Here is a 14310-nt window from a genome sequence, read left to right as displayed (position 1 = left end):
TAGAAGTCTCCGTGGCATTTAGCGTCGAGAATAATTGTTAGAAACTTAGGTTAATATGTAGGTAATAATCTTTGCATCTATCTATAAATATATTACATGAGTATCTATGATTGTTAGCGGGAAGTTTCTGAAATTTAGGCTAGAGTACTTTTATTCTACAAATCCTGTGAGAATATAGCCTAAAGCCTTATATGAAGCGAAACATTTGAGAAATGACATAAGGGAGAAGTAAAATCGGATAGAGATATCACACGCGTCCACTTGCTTGATCACTAAACCATATCCTAGCGAGAATTTAGGCCCTCTTTGGATCGATATAGCCAGAAATTCAAACCTATGAATTATTTTCCGCTAGTCACCCTAATCGAGCCTTTTTATTAGCCCTTCCATAAACCACAATTCCTTTACCCATTACAAAAACAAAAACAAAAATAAAAAATAAAAAAATAAATCAACCTACCCAATTTAGAATAAGTCCGAGAATAGAATGATGAAGAAAGAAGAAGAGAAAACACGTGTAAACAAAAATTAGTTAGTGCTTGAGAAAATAAAGAAAATAAGTTTCCATCCAAAGAAAAGAAAAAATAAAAATAGAAATAAAATAAAACTCCAAAAATAGAAAAAAAAGGGAGTCAAAAAGCCAAAGAAAAGAAAAAAAAAATGGCTAAGGATGGAAACAAAGTGTAGAAGCAAAAAGTAAATAACAAGGTTTTTTCAGAAGTTACATAATATGAAGACTCTATTATCTCAGACTTGTCCTTTTGAATATCCATTTCCTTCCTTCTTAAACCATATCCTAATCCCCGTAACACCTAATAAAGACCTCTAGCTCAATTAGGAATAGGTTAGTGTGATAGTAAGTGGCGGATGTGTTTGATCGACTCGGCTTCTGTGTGTCATTGAGATTGTAAGGTAAAGTGTGCCCACTGCATTAATCGGAGTAGTGAAACTTGAGTGGAAAAATCAGAGTGTTGTTTCTTGACTATTATTGTGAGAACCTACTTAAGGGCGCTTATTCCGAAGTTCTCGAAACAAACACGCTAAACATTTTATAGTACTACTCATTGTGTATATGTTTATTGTAGATGATAGATTATTATGCATATATTAACTTAGGTTTCTGACTTGGTTAATCTTATTCAATTGCTAGAGAGATGTATAGATAGTTGAGCATGAATAAAGGAAACAATAGTTTTATTTTCTTAGTCGTTGTAGTATAGATGAAGTTTGTGAGTACCTTCATTGGAAAACTCTCACGAGGCTATAACTTCGTCCACTAGGGAATTCCTAGTGGTTTAAGGCCTTGTTGCATATGGTCAATGCAATGCGACTCAGTAAAACGAGTAGTTAGAACTCCATTTTTGGTCACTTATTCTAATTTCTCATCTTTTTGAGGACAAGCAAAAAATCTTTTTTTTGGGGGTGGTTTGATAAGAGCCCAAAACTGTAGTTTTAACCCCTTAATAATCATACTGTTAGACCAATTATGTGAATAATAAGTAAGAGTTAATACTGATTACGTGTTTTTATGCATTTCAGGCTTCAAAGTCCATTATGTACATAAATGTGCCACTTTAGCGAGATAAAGGAGCAAAAGTCAGCAGAACTTCCAAATGCCATATCTTTGGACTCAGACCTCGGAATTTGGCCTACCTTATGTCAAAACGACCGGCTTGGAAAGATCTTTGGAATGGTCGAAGCCTTGACCCAATCAGAGGAGCAGAAGTGGACGAAAAGTCTGTTGAAGCCGAATCTAGCTGAAGAGGCCTTTTTAACTGAAAGAATTGGGTTTTGGGCCTGATTCTCTGGCCCAAAACATGGCTCCAAGCCCATGCACGATTTTTAGATCTGAATGTATAAAAACAAAAGCTTAGCTCTTTGTTAATGGTAGCTAGTTAGACCTAAATTAATATATAGAATTCTAGATCTAGTTTTATTAATTAATTAAGTGTTAGTTCCATTTCAATTCTTGTTTTAGATTAAATTCTTGAATGATTGTTCTTGATTGATTAGATAAATAAAATAGTTATTATTCAATTTCGTTCTTGTCATTTCCATTCTAGATCTAATTTAAATTCTTGTTCTTATTCCATTCCAACCATTAAATTAGATTCATTATTGTTTAATTAAGTAAATCTCAATTTCTTACATTATGTTTAGTTTAAATTCAATGGAAAATGTTAGTTTGATGAATCAAGGCTAAAACCTCTATTAGAGGGGTTGATGAAGCCTTGATGAAGACTTAGTTGTTTAGTATAAAATTGGTGGTAGAATCTATTCCACTCTAGAAGGTCGTGTTTCGCCATGAGAATGGGTGGACGACCTCACATGCTAGTTAGTATCCGGTAGGAATGCCATGAACACTAGGGATTAGAACTTCGAAATTCTCAGAAGAAGAGCGTGAGAATTGAGATACAACATTCTACGCTAGGTTATTAAGTTGGATTCGAGGTGGATTCAATTCCCTCTAATTTATTTATCTAGATTCAACAATCGTATTTCGTAGCCGTCGATTAACTTTAGTTTATATTTTATCTTGTTATTTATTATATCTTAGGATATTTAAATTAACGCGTCTTGTTAGCATAACATTTAAGTAAAGCTCTCATTGACTTAAGACTGATTTCTTAGACTTAGAAGACAATCCATGCTAGGGAACTTGGAGTGGAACGAACTTCCTACTCCACTTAGTGCAATTCGCATCGAGAGTAGAAGCTTTGATAATTGAGACTATTAAGTCCAGTTTTAGTTTACTTACGGATTGAATTCAAAGTTCATTTCGTAGGTAAACTATACATTATACAGTTATCAATATAAACATGTATTTACGTAAATTGATTATTTGTGTTTATGCATAGATAGTTAGAATACGTAAAATCACTTTTATTACCCCTACAACAGATATTGTACTAGATACCGAAGTAATAACTGAAGATCCTACCCCAGTAGAGGTACCAGTTAAACCACAACCTAAGAAATAGAAAGCCAAGGTTAGACATCCTGTTGATCCGTACGCTAAATATAGAGAGAAACCACCATTTCCCAGAGATTAGCAATGCTAAACAAGGATACGAATTTCGATGAGATTAGGGAAGTTTTCAAAAATTTAACGATAAACCTACCCTTTCTTGAAGCAATTAAAAAGTTATCTCACCATGCTAAGTTTCTTAAAGAGTTGTGCACTACTAGGCGTAAGACAAATATTCCTAAAGACGCCTTTTTAATGGAACAGTTTCTGACTTTAACCTAACATAATGGAATTGTTAAGTACAAGGACCCTGGTCATCCTACTATACAATGCACCTTAGGAGATTTTCATACGACGACTGCGCTATTAAACCTATGGGCAAGTGTTAACTTACTCCCATATTATATATATACACAAATAGGTTTACAGGAGATACAACCTACTAAAATTACGTTGCAATTAGCAGATCGATCTATTAAGTATCCTAAGGGTGTGGTTGAAAATGTGCTTGTTAAGGTTCAGGATTTCTACTATCCTGCTGATTTTGTCATCCTCGATACAGAAGTCGTTAACGACTTTGTTCCGATCATCTTAGGGTGTCCCTTCTTGGCGACGCCAACATACTTATAAATTGTCGTAATGGTTCGATGTCCATGTCTTTTGGTCACCTTTCTGTTGAGGTAAATGTTTTTAAAATGATGAAACAGTTCCCAGATACGACTTCAGATAGAGAGGTTAGCATGATCGAGTGCTTAGCTCAAGATTATTTCAAAACCATGTTCCTGGATAATCAGATGCACAAATTCCTTTCCTTCAGAAGTTCCAACTTCGACGAGAACTCCCTAGAAGTCGAGAAAGATTTCCTTCAACTCTTTTGCAACTCTTCCTTGCCACCTTGCGAGTCCCTCCCTGTCAACATCCATTCATCCCTTAACGATATGACGGAAGATGAATTTTTTACCCTCTATCCCTGTGATTATTTTGACCCACCTATTGAGGAATGTCTTGCATATCTCAAGGCTTCTAATGATCTAGATCTAAGAGCTCTAACCGAGCCCCATTCATCCACCTCACATCATCCTGTCACTCATTCATCTTCCATCATCAATTTTCCCCACCTTCCACCTTTTCAAAGGAACCTTGAGTTTGCACTTGACCATCTTGGTTCTCCTGTGCTTCATGATTTTCTTAATCCTCCTAATACGGAATTAATTCCGAAGGAAAAGGCACTTGAGACCTTCATTTTTCAGAATTGAGACAGTTCCTACCTACACCATGAATGAGTTTTGTGCTAAACCCACATTCCCATTCTTTCCATTCTTTCCTTCTAAAACTTATACATATCCAACATATCTTCCACAAACATCAATTTTCTCACGATCATTCACTTGGACACCCTTTCATTCAAAGATGAAAAAGAAGGTGTATGCTCGGTTACGTTCTAGGTCTATCAGTCTTCGCTTTCATTTCACTAAGTTGCATCGTAGAAAATCTTGGAGCTTGATTCTGTTTGGGGGTGCATTCCATGTTAATTATTTATGGCAAGATCCACAAATATTTCGGTTGTTGATATATGGTAAACGGCATGTTCATTATATACATATGTTAGAGATGAAGTCACGAGAATCTGACTTTAAAAGACCCATATTTAAAACAAATTTTCTCAACTCTGTTCTATAAAATTTGTTCGGGGGTGGGGTGTTGGTATTTCCATCCTAAACTCTGTTCTATAAATTTGTTGTTTTGATATTGTTTTTATTATTTTTAATATATTGGATGTTAAGTTGTTAAATTTAGTAATTAAATTTGATATCGGTAGTTAATTGTTATTTGAACTTCAATTTTAATTTAATTTGGTTTTTTTCTACGCATGCGATGATTTTTGCGTTAATCCCACCTTCCCGAATTGTTTGGGGGTGGTATTAATTTTTTTTTTAGCATTGCTTTTATATGATCCACCATTTTAGAAGTAATTTTATGATGAGTTGTGGGAATGTTGCCGATATTGGCATGGCTAAGATCAGATATTATGGTAGGATGAAATTTCAATGAGTTAGGAAGTTGTTATTCTAAATTCAATCTAAAAGATATTAGGTTTGTTTTAGAATAATGCATATGGGTTGTTTCCGTTTTAGGTTTTGGAAATATTTTGTTTCCGGCATTTGCCTTAAATTTTTTTTTTGGCAACTTGTTAATTCGTTTTAGAAACTAAAACCCTATATATACTTCCTTCATTCTACACTTAAAACCCACACATCTTACTTTCATCTCTCACCCTAAACCTCTACCCTTTTCCTTTTCATTTTTCACTGCACCCTGTTCTTCACACACAGAGCGCGACCTGCGCCCTAGCAAGACCAATTCTGAGTGTGCCTAGCGCTGAAAACATTGTAACTCAATTTACACCTGAGAGAGACCCGCGCCCTGACCTTCGTAGCCACGAAAAATTCTATTTTTTTGTGAGTTGTTCCAGGGTCGTTTGCAGCTCTTCTAGAGAGTAGTTATTGTGATGACATCTCCTACAGTCATACCTGAGCAGTCTTTCAAAGACTTGTTGGGAAGCGAGACCTACGGAGGTTGGTTCCGCGATAGGATCTTGCAGTTAGGATGGCGACATCTACTGGAAAGTGACGACAACTCGTATTCACCTCAGCTTACTGCTTATTTCTACAATAATGTTAATTTCTATTGTAACCAAGATGGAGAACAAAAATTCTCCATTGTAGTTGATGACACGCCACTAGAATTCAGTAAGTCTTTGGTAGCATTGGTTTCGGGATTGCCTTTGCCTGATCCTATACACATGTGGGGATATATGACCGATAATGCATACCTCTATGACTATGCGTATTTCCATGAGTATTAAGGGGGAGGGGTATTTCGTGTAATGGACCAAGGGCGATATAACATAGCCCTTGGTAACCTGTCCCTGAATGTAGGCACCACCATGTTATTCATCCTGATGAATATTTTAGGGGAGTGGTAGTTTACTTCTGCAAATAGTACCGCTGGTGACTTTTTCCTTGAATTAGCTGAGGGACGTCGCCTATATGACATTCAAAAAGTTTTAGTGGCTAGTCTAAAGAGAGCCCATAGCATGAGGCATAAGTATCTTCTTATGCCAGTTTTAGTTTGCCGCATCATGCGCGGTTGTTTACCTGTATTATGTACCCAGTTCATGGATTGGGTTAGGGTTGAAACCATGAGACCTACCAATTGCTTGGTTCGTTCATTTCGCGTTATGACTTAGCCGGGATGGCAGGTGTAACCTCATTTGTCTCCTCCTTACACCCCATCAGACCAAGTAACACTCGACAGGTTAGCACGGGTTGATGATACACGGCAAAGGACTTTGCAAGTTATCATAGTGTGGCAAGATGCAAAAGAACCGTGGTCCTATGTAGAGGAGGAGGATGGACGCGTTTAAACGATGGAGGTAAGGTAAGTTTTTAGTTTCAGTTCGTGTCTGCTTAAGTCCCAAACAATTTGATTCTTGTAACCCTAAAACGGGTGGAACTCATATAGAGTTGTGTCTGTTTTCTTTATCTATATTAGTATGTTTTAACCTTGTTTTGCAAATGCTCCAAAATTTCACGCCTTTCCATGGTATTTTTCTACCTTCTTTATTTCAATACTTTAAGGACAAAGCATGCTTCTTGTTTGGGGGTGGCATAGAAACACGTGTAATTTAAGGCATCTGTTAGGATATAGATATGTATAATATGCACTTGTTTTCTATAAAAAATTCAAAAATTCAAAAATAAAAAAAATAAAAATAAAAAGTGATACTATACACTTAAGAACATTGGTATTGTTTTATATCTCTCTGCTCTTAATAATCTAGAAGTTTCACGTTAGCTTTTACTTTAGAATAGTTTTTAGAAACTTAGGTTAATATGTAGATAATAATTTTTGCATCTTTCTATAAATATATTACATGAGTATCTATGATTGTTTGGCAGTAAGTTTTTGAAATCTAGGCTAGAGTACTTATTCTACAAATCCTGTGAGAATATAGCCTAAAACCTTATATGAGTGAAACATTTGAGAAATGACACAAGGAAAAGTAAAATCCGGATAGAGAAATCACACGTCCACTTGCTTGATCATTATACCATATCCTAAGCGAGAATTTAGGCCCTCTTTGGATCGATATAGCCAGAAATTCAAACCTTATGAAATTATTTGCCGCTAGTCACCCCTCTGAGCCTTTCCTTAGCCTTTCATGAACTGCAAATCCTTTACCCTTTTATAAAACAAAAGAAAAATAAAAGTCAGCCTACCCACTCTTTGAATGAGTCTGAGAATAGAGATGAATAATAGAAAAGGGAAAGACCTTTGAAATCAAGAATTTGTTAGTCACTTCAAATAAGAAAAGAAAATTTCCATCCAAATAAAAAAAAATAAAATAAAGAGATAGAACTCCAAAAACAGAATCAAAGGAGTCAAAAGCCAAATAAAAAGAAAAAAAGGCTAAGGATGGAAACAAAGTGTTGAAGCAAAAGTGAAGAACAAGGTTTTCTCTAGTTACATAATATGAAGACTCTATTATCTCAGACTAGTTCTTTTTGAATATCCATTTCCTTCATTCTTAAACCATCACCTAATCCCCGCAACACCTAAATACGACCTCTACCTCAATTAGGAATAGGATAGTGTGATAGTAAGTGGCAGATGTGTTTGATCGACTTTGACTTCGACTTCCTTGTGTGTCATTGAGATTGTAAGGTAAAGTGTGCCCACTACACACTGGAGTAGCTAAACTTGAGCAGAAAAATCAGAGTGTTTTTGTCTTGACATTTATGTGAGGACCTACTTAAGGACGTTATTCCAAAGTTTCAAAATGGACCTGTTAGTGCATTTCATAGTATTACTCATTGTATATATGTTTATTTGTAGATGATTGATTATTATGCATATATTAGCTTAGGTTTCGACTTGATTATTATGTATTCATTGCTAGTGAGATGTATAAATAATTGAGACAATAAATAAGGAAACAATAGTTTTATTTCTTAGTCGTTGTAGTATAGATGAAGTTTGTGAGTACCTTCACTAGAAAACTATCATGAGGCTATAACTCGTTCACTAGGGAATTCCTAGTGGTTTAAGTCCTTGTTTCATATGGTCAATGCAATCGCACTAGTTGAAACGAGATTAGTTAGAACTCCATTTTTGGTCACTTATTCTAATTTCTCATATTTGCTTGAGGACAAACAAAATGCTGTTTGGGGGTGGTTTAATTTGATAAGATCCCAAAAATGTAGTTTTAACCACTAACAATAATACTTTTAGACCGATTATGCGAGTAATAAATAACAGTTAATGCTGATTACGTGCTTTTATGTATTTCAGGCATTGGAGTCAATTATATGCATAAATGTGTCACTTTTGTGAGATAATGGAGCAAGGGTTGGTTGTTAAGAAGTTCTTTGATTAAAGGCCAAGATCTAAGGAGAAAAAGCACATTTAAAGCCCAGTCAAAGCTAAAAAGTCAAGGTCAACGCGGGCAGAAATAGCGCATAAAAGTTAGCAGAATTTTTGGAAGCTGTATCTTTAAACTCAGACCTCAGAATTGGGCCTATGTTAACTCAAAACGACCGGCTCAGAATGAGCTTTCTAATGGTCCAAGACTTGACCCATTCAGAGGAGTAAAAGTGGATGAAAAGGGCGTTTAAGTCATTTCCAACTGATAACCCCTTTTTGGATTGAAGAAATAAGGTTTTGGGCCCGATTTTTCGGCCCAAAACATGGCTCCAGGTCCATGCATAAAATTGGGGATCTATTTCTCCTCTTCAAAGGAAGAAAGGTGGAGACTCAAGAACTAGACCCATATTAGAAAATAAATTAGTTTTAGACTCCATTAATTAGTTCTTTTACCTTGTTTTGAATTCAGTTTTGAATCAGTTTATTGTTATTATTCATTAGATCAATAAAGTTAGTTAGCTATTGATAATTATAGTTTCATTTCATTAAATCATTTTAGCTTTAATTCCTAGATTTAGTTAATAATCATTACTAGTTTTAATTCAAACTTACATGATTAGACTTTCATTTTAAATAAAATAAGTAAATTTATATTCTTTTATCATGTCTTGTTATTGTTTATATATAAATGATAATTTAATGATTCAAGGCTAAAGCCTCTATTAGATGGGTTTGAAGAAGCCTTGATGAAAACTTGATTGTTGTTAGCGTAGAATAGTTCGTAATATTATATTACATTCTAGAAAGTAATTAGTTCACCATGAGAATGAGTTTGATTGTTTCACATGCTAGTTGTTAGTTGGTATGAACAATTAGGGATTATAAACACCCAATTGTTATGTGAAAGCATTACAATTCGGATTACGACAATTCCTCACTAGTTGATTAAGTCGAATTAAGGGGGAATCAAATCGCCCTAATTCATTATCATATTGTCAATTTAGTATTTCCGTAGTTGAATTATCGCATCTTGATTAGTATAATTTCCATCGTTACTCTCATCGACTTGATAGAACTGATAATCTTAGTTAACGTGAATTCTAAAGAACTAGGAGTGGAACGAATTCTCTACTCCAACTTATTGCAATAGCATCGAGAGTAGAAAACTTTGATACTTTAGAACGGAAATCAGTTTTAGTTTTACTTGCGTATAGTTTCGTAGATTATTAGTAGGTAAAACTATCGTTTTTACATTTTATCACATAATGGTTCCTACACTAGCCACCACTCCAAATTGAATGGATCCATACAAGTCCTACCTCAAAGATGGAACACTCCCTGAGGATAAGAATATAGCCAGGCGTCTGCTTGCAAAGATACAAAGATTCACCCTCCTTGAGGATGATCTGTACAAGAAGTCCTTTCTAGGACCTCATCTCAGATGTCTCTTCCCAGACCTCACTAAACAGGTTATGTGAGAAGTTCATGAAGGAATTTGTGGTAACCACGCTGGGGGCAGAACACTAGGTCTCAAGCTCCTAAGGTAAGGATATTTTTGGCCTTACATGCAAAATAATGCACAGGTTTTTGCCCATAAATGTGAAAAGTGTAAAAGATATGCACCGTTTATCCATGCTCCAACAATAGAGTTGCACCCATTGGCCAGCCCATGGCCATTTGCACAGTAGGGAACTGATATTTTAGGACCTCTACCACCCACTCCCGGCAATATCAGATTCTTACTCATCGCAATGGATTACTTCACCAAGTGGATAAAAGCAATTTCACTTGTCTTTATTCGAGAACAGGATGTTAGAAGTTCATTTGGAACAACATTGTCTGCAGGTTTAGCATGCCCAAAGTTATCAACTCAGATAATGGGCAACAGTTCGTTGGAGGATTGGTCGCTGAACACTATGAGGAGTTTCACATTACCTATCTGTTGTCAACTCCAAGGTATCCACAAGGCAATGGCTATGCTGAAGCCTCTAATAGGGTCATTTTGGATAACATGAAACGTAAGTTAGATGATGTAAAAGGTTTATGGGTTGAGGAACTACCTAAGGTCTTATGGGCATACCAAACTACACCCAGACGATTAACTGGTGAGTCCCCATTTTCACTGACCTACGGAACTGAAGTTGTCATACCTCCTAAACTAGTAGCTCCCACTCAAAAGTCTGATGTTGTGCACACCCTAGACAATGAGGAATTGTTATGTAGATAAATGGATCTCTTTTATGAAAAGAGAGAAGGTGCCACACTGCGCTTAGCTGCCAACCAGCAGATTCTGAAAAAATCATACGACAAGAGAGTCCGGATTTGATCTTTCAAATCTGACAATCTGGTTCTGCGCGAGATCCAAGAGCCTAACGACAAGCTTGGACCCAACTGGGAAGGAGCATACATCATCAACAAAGGTTGGCTGAACTTGTTTTTACTACCTACGCATTGTTGAAGGTGACGTTCTTGTCAAACCATGGAATGCATAGCACCTTCGCTAGTACTACCAATAAATTTCTTTCACGCTTTGTTATGCATTGTTTATTCTCTCTAGTCATCAATGAAGTTCTTCACCTTGCACGTTCTTTATTTGTTATCCACAATGGACTAAACCTTTAGGGAATTATTTTCTCACTATCTGTTCAAGAATATTGTATGCCAATTTTCTTTAGAACCAGTGATACTGAGTATGGGAAAGTTAAACTATGTACCAGTTCCTTTCACATCCCCATGTAGCTGGAACTGTATGCCAGTTCTTTCAAGCTGCAATTATCCTCGATGGGTTAAGCCTTTAGGGAATCTGACCACACTAACTATTTAGTAAACTATACGCTAGTTTAACTTGGAACAAGAGATAAGGTTCTTGAGAGCATGAACTGTATGCCAGTTTATGGAGCTCTCAAAACATCAAACATAGGGGTTGCTAGGAAAATCTGGGTTGGATCAAGATCCTAACATGCAATCATTGGCCTGGAACTATATCGACATGATAGCGCTGAAGAAGACTCCCCCACTACTGTTCTGGCAATACCCTATTTCTTTTTTAAATAAATATGACCTATCGTTATTAAACACAGTGTTGTGCTCATGGCACCAAGTTACTTTCGCAAAGACATATGTCTCTATCACGGTTAAACTTTCAGTTACAATTAACTTGAATGGCTTCCATGATATCCTGATTAGATTCTGGTTATGCCTCATTTTAATCTGTTTAGCCTACTAGGGTCACCTATTATTGTTCCAAATGAACTTTAGGGGCATCAGGGGTAGAGTATGCATAGTAGTACATGTCATATAACATAAAATACTTCTAATGTATACATAAACTAGAAGAGTTGAATAGCGTAGTAAGTAAATAGTATGCATGCATAAAATAGAAGAGATGTAGAGCTCAGTAAGTAAATAGTATGCGGGCATAAAATAGAAGAGCTGCATAGCTCAGTAAGTAAATAGTATGTGATCTACATAGCTCAATATTACAAACTCATAGAATAATTGTTCAAAAATAATTGTTTTCCAAATCATCAACTAAAAGGCTTTCCTTAGCCTATTGAGCATGGGTAGAATCAAACTTTGGTTCACCATCGGTGCTTGCTGCTTTACCATCATCAAGAACTTCTAGTTCACTCTCAAGAACAAACTGTGTGGGTTTTTTAGCTCGAATGGTTCAAGGCTGAACAAAACACTCACCTGAAGCTGGCACTGGCAAAAAAGGAAGCTGAATAGGAGGCATATCATCATCGGTGTCTTCTTTAGAAGATGAGGAGGCATCAGGCATAAGTTCATTCTGGATAGGTGAGATACTGGTGCTCAGATCAGGAAATAAGATGAAGGGATTGGTCACCGCCCCTGATCATCCAACTGAGAAACATACCCAGTAGACTCAATAGCCTCCTCAAACTTAACTTGTTTGGCTGCATTAAATGACTCTTCAGAAACATCAAGCACCCTCAGACCAAAACTAATGGCAGCTGACCTCTTCCTCACCTCATTCACCACTTGGGAATAGAACTTAGAGGTCTCTGCTATGAGGTCACTAGCCTTTTATCAAAGCGAAGACGTTTCTCTTTTAGATCCCTCTCATAGCCTGACATGACGTCATTTGTATGAACAATGGCTTAGCCAAGAGTTCTCATCTCGGTGTTCCTACGGTGAAGTTCCCCTTGGAGTTAGTCATGCTTTGCTTGCAGGGTGGTGAAGTAGGAGTGCAGTTCCAAGAACTTCACTTTCCAAGAGGCAACATAAGATTTTCCAGAGAGCTCCGGAGGTTGGAGATAGTGTCTCTCATATTTTTCATGCCAGTATCAGATTTATTCTCTGTCAACAAGAACTGGTCAACCTGGATATGCAGCTCCCCAGTTCTCTTCTCAGAAGCCTCTTTCACCCAGATCAGCTCACCGGTAGCCATGGCATCAGTGGATGTATTGGTAGAGGCCGCAAAGATGGGTTCTTTCATGGCAAAAAAGTTATTCACTAACTAGAAAAGAATGTAGAATGTGTAAGTAACACAATGAGAGAAACCGAATATTGAACAGAGAAGAAAGTCTTACCTTGGCAAGGTGAACAACAAATCGGTGAAAGGACAGATCTAGACTCCCAGCCATGTTGGCTTCAGCTTTGTTAATAGGAAGCCGCGTAGCTTCCAAGACTCCAAGTGCGATATCAACATCATTAACAGAGTGTTTGTTGGTAACAAGAAGCTCATCAGTTCGGCCCCAACGCCTCATCTCCAGGATCATCTCCCTTTCAGGGGAATCTGGGGATCGTGGTGAGAAGGGACTGTCATCACTCACCCTCATCCTATCACCAAATCGAGGAGGAGGGAGAGTAACAGTTATAGCAATTGTTTCGACAATGCCTTTCCCTTTACGATTATCTGGGAGGGTGAGGTCATTAGTCAGAGGTACATGGTTACCAGTTGGTTCAGAACCTATAAGAGGATCTGGAACTGGTAGGGATACAACTACTTTCTCAGAAGACTTACTAGAGTGGGGAATACTATCAGGAACCTTGAAAAGTGTTTCTTCATTCACAATGAGAGGATGAAATTTCATTTTCTTACAAGATGGGGCAACATCAGAAGTAGAAGCAGGTTAGCTCTCTTCAATCTAGAATGATTGGACGCACATACCTCCCTTTTAAAATTGGTTGCTGCCAGCAGTTCATGACCCCTCCCACCAGTGATCACACAATCATCACTAATCGCAGCCTCCTGAACTGCGCCCAATATCACAGCATCACCAGAGGTAGCCACAGAGCTCTTCTCCTTGCAGTTTCCTCTTATTCTAGTACTTAAAGAGGATTCATCCTGAAATGGAGGAGGAAGAAGTCCAGCATCCTGCTCCATAGGAGGAGGAAGTGTTGTGCGCCCAGAATTCACAATGTTTATCCCAAAAGGGGAAAAGTCGGGGGCAAGTTGGAGAAAATCTTCACCAGATATTTTGAAATATTCAAAAAGACGAGTGGGATCAAGAACAAACACCCAAGGCATCCTTTTTTCCTTGCGGATCTTCTTGATGAAGTCCACCGTAGCAGCATCAGTTGCAGTTACTTGATTCTAGGGGGAAAAGTCATCTAAGGAAAAATAGTAAAGAAACTCAGTCGAAAGACTCTTATAGTGATTGCAAAATTTGTAAGAAAAGAGACTTACTGGTTGGAGCATGAGTGCGTTCTCTGGGAATAGGAATTCCCACAGGCTCACCCTTAGCATCAGAAGGACGAACGTCCCACGCATTACCCAACACACGGAGATGGTGATCAACCCAACCTTCGTCACTCTGCTTCCCCTCAAAAAAGGCAATCGGAGAATTCTTGTCTCTAGTCATGAGATAGTAGTAAGATTGGTGTCGAATACATTGGACCTCGTAAAAGTACCCAAACACCCAACGATTCAGAACAAATCCATGCCTCTT

Source organism: Coptis chinensis, chromosome 1, assembly GCF_015680905.1.
Source record: "Coptis chinensis isolate HL-2020 chromosome 1, ASM1568090v1, whole genome shotgun sequence".
NCBI classification, from domain to species: Eukaryota; Viridiplantae; Streptophyta; class Magnoliopsida; order Ranunculales; family Ranunculaceae; genus Coptis; species Coptis chinensis.
Note: the sequence above shows the minus strand (reverse complement) of the source record.